This window comes from Oncorhynchus clarkii, unplaced genomic scaffold (assembly GCF_045791955.1).
Source record: "Oncorhynchus clarkii lewisi isolate Uvic-CL-2024 unplaced genomic scaffold, UVic_Ocla_1.0 unplaced_contig_2789_pilon_pilon, whole genome shotgun sequence".
In the NCBI taxonomy this organism is placed as follows: domain Eukaryota; kingdom Metazoa; phylum Chordata; class Actinopteri; order Salmoniformes; family Salmonidae; genus Oncorhynchus; species Oncorhynchus clarkii.
The window spans coordinates 45,001-48,765 of record NW_027258379.1 but is presented as its reverse complement, the minus strand read 5'-3'; positions in this window follow the sequence as shown (position 1 = coordinate 48,765).

The following is a 3,765-nucleotide window of genomic DNA, read 5'->3' as shown; positions in this document are numbered from 1 at the left end:
TGAATAGTCATCACATAGCCTGTAGATAGTCAGTGAATAGTCATCACATAGCCTGTAGATAGTCTGTGAATAGTCATCACATAGCCAGTAGATAGTCAGTGAATAGTCATCACATAGTCTGTGAATAGTCATCACATAGCCAGTAGATAGTCTGTGAATAGTCATCACATAGCCAGTAGATAGTCAGTGAATAGTCATCACATAGCCAGTAGATAGTCTGTGAATAGTCATCACATAGCCTGTAGATAGTCAGTGAATAGTCATCACATAGCCAGTAGATAGTCTGTGAATAGTCATCACATAGCCTGTAGATAGTCAGTGAATAGTCATCACATAGCCAGTAGAGTGAATAGTCATCACATAGCCTGTAGTCAATAGTCATCACATAGCCAGTAGATAGTCAGTGTGAATAGTCATCACATAGCCAGTTTATAGTCATAGTCAGTTTATAGTCAGTTTATAGTCAGTTTATAGTCAGTTTATAGTCAGTGGATATTCAGATAGTAGTCATCACATAGCCAGTAGTCATAGTCAGTGAATAGTCATCACATAGCCAGTAGATAGTCAGTGAATAGTCATCACATAGCCAGTAGATAGTCAGTGAATAGTCATCACATAGCCAGTAGATAGTCATCACATAGCCAGTGATAGTCAGTGAATAGTCATCACATAGCCAGTAGATAGTCAGTGAATAGTCATCACATAGCCTGTAGATAGTCAGTGAATAGTCATCACATAGCCAGTAGATAGTCTGTGAATAGTCATCACATAGCCAGTGTAGATAGTCAGTGAATAGTCATCACATAGCCAGATAGTCAGTGAATAGTCATCACATAGCCTGTAGATAGTCAGTGAATAGTCACAGTAGATAGTCAGTGAATAGTCATCACATAGCCTGTAGATAGTCTGTGAATAGTCATCACATAGCCAGTAGATAGTCAGTGAATAGTCATCACATAGCCAGTAGATAGTCTGTGAATAGTCATCACATAGCCAGTAGATAGTCTGTGAATAGTCATCACATAGCCAGTAGATAGTCAGTGAATAGTCATCAGTGAATAGTCATAGCCAGTAGATAGTCAGTGAATAGTCATCACATAGCCAGTAGATAGTCTGTGAATAGTCATCACATAGCCAGTAGATAGTCTGTGAATAGTCATCACATAGCCAGTAGATAGTCTGTGAATAGTCATCACATAGCCAGTAGATAGTCAGTGAATAGTCATCACATAGCCAGTAGATAGTCAGTGAATAGTCATCACATAGCCAGTAGATAGTCTGTGAATAGTCATCACATAGCCAGTAGATAGTCAGTGAATAGTCATCACATAGCCAGATAGTCTGTGAATAGTCATCACATAGCCTGTAGATAGTCTGTGAATAGTCATCACATAGCCTGTAGATAGTCAGTGAATAGTCATCACATAGCCTGAATAGTCATCACATAGCCAGTAGATAGTCTGTGAATAGTCATCACATAGCCAGTAGATAGTAGTCAGTTTATAGTGAATAGTCATCACATAGCCAGTAGATAGTCTGTGAATAGTCATCACATAGCCAGTAGATAGTCAATAGTCATCATAGCCAGTAGTCAGTCTGTGAATAGTCATCACATAGCCAGTCTGTGAATAGTCATCACATAGCCAGTAGAATAATAGTCATCACATAGCCAGTAGATAGTAGTCATCACATAGCCTGTAGATAGTCAGTGAATAGTCATCACATAGCCTGTAGATAGTCAATAGTCATCACATAGCCTGTAGATAGATAGTCATCACATAGTGAATAGTCATCACATAGCCAGTAGATAGTCAGTGAATAGTCATCACATAGCCAGTAGATAGTCAGTGAATAGTCATCACATAGCCAGTAGATAGTCTGTGAATAGTCATCACATAGCCAGTAGATAGTCTGTGAATAGTCATCACATAGCCAGTAGATAGTCATCACATAGCCAGTAGATAGTCATCACATAGCCAGTAGATAGTCTGTGAATAGTCATCACATAGCCAGTAGATAGTCTGTGAATAGTCATCACATAGCCAGTAGATAGTCTGTGATAGTCACATAGTCCAGCCAGTAGATAGTCTGTGAATAGTCATCACATAGCCAGTAGATAGTCAGTGAATAGTCATCACATAGCCAGTAGATAGTCTGTGAATAGTCATCACATAGCCAGTAGATAGTCATGAATAGTCATCACATAGCCAGTAGATAGTCATGTGAATAGTCATCACATAGCCAGTAGATAGTCAGTGAATAGTCATCACATAGCCAGTAGATAGTCTGTGAATAGTCATCACATAGCCAGTAGATAGTCTGTGAATAGTCATCACATAGCCAGTAGATAGTCAGTGAATAGTCATCACATAGCCAGTCAGTCATCACATAGCCTAGTCATCACATAGCCTGTAGATAGTCTGTGAATAGTCATCACATAGCCAGTAGATAGTCATCACATAGCCAGTAGATAGTCAGTGAATAGTCATCACATAGCCAGTAGATAGTCAGTGAATAGTCATCACATAGCCAGTAGATAGTCAGTGAATAGTCATGAATAGTCATCACATAGCCAGTAGATAGTCAGTGAATAGTCATCACATAGCCAGTAGATAGTCAGTGAATAGTCATCACATAGCCAGTAGATAGTCAGTGAATAGTCAATAGTCATCACATAGCCAGTAGATAGTCTGTGAATAGTCATCACATAGCCAGTAGTGAATAGTCATCACATAGCCAATAGTCATCACATAGCCAGTAGATAGTCTGCCAATAGTCATCACATAGCCAGTAGATAGTCAGTGAATAGTCATCACATAGCCAGTAGATAGTCTGTGAATAGTCATCACATAGCCAGTAGATAGTCTGTGAATAGTCATCACATAGCCAGTAGATAGTCTGTGAATAGTCATAGTCACATAGCCAGTAGATAGTCTGTGAATAGTCATCACATAGCCAGTAGATAGTCAGTGAATAGTCAATAGCCAGTAGATAGTCATAGTCACATAGCCAGTAGATAGTCTGTGAATAGTCATCACATAGCCAGTAGATAGTCAGTGAATAGTCATCACATAGCCAGTAGATAGTCAGTGTGAATAGTCATCACATAGCCAGTAGATAGTCAATAGTCATCACATAGCCAGTGATAGTCAGTGAATAGTCATCACATAGCCAGTAGATAGTAATAGTCATCACATAGCCAGTAGATAGTCAGTCATCACATAGCCAGTAGATAGTCAATAGTGAATAGTCATCACATAGCCAGTAGATAGTCTGTGAATAGTCATCACATAGCCAGTAGATAGTCAGTGAATAGTCATCACATAGCCAGTAGATAGTCTGTGAATAGTCATCACATAGCCAGTAGATAGTCAGTGAATAGTCATCACATAGCCAGTAGATAGTCAGTGAATAGTCATCACATAGCCAGTAGATAGTCTGTGAATAGTCATCACATAGCCAGTAGATAGTCTGTGAATAGTCATCACATAGCCAGTAGATAGTCATCACATAGTGTAATAGTCATCACATAGCCAGTAGATAGTCTGTGAATAGTCATCACATAGCCAGTAGATAGTCTGTGAATAGTCATCACATAGCCTAGTAGTCTGTGAATAGTCATCACATAGCCAGTAGATAGTCTGTGAATAGTCATCACATAGCCAGTAGATAGTCTGTGAATAGTCATCACATAGCCAGTAGATAGTCAGTGAATAGTCATCACATAGCCAGTAGATAGTCAGTGAATAGTCATCACATAGCCAG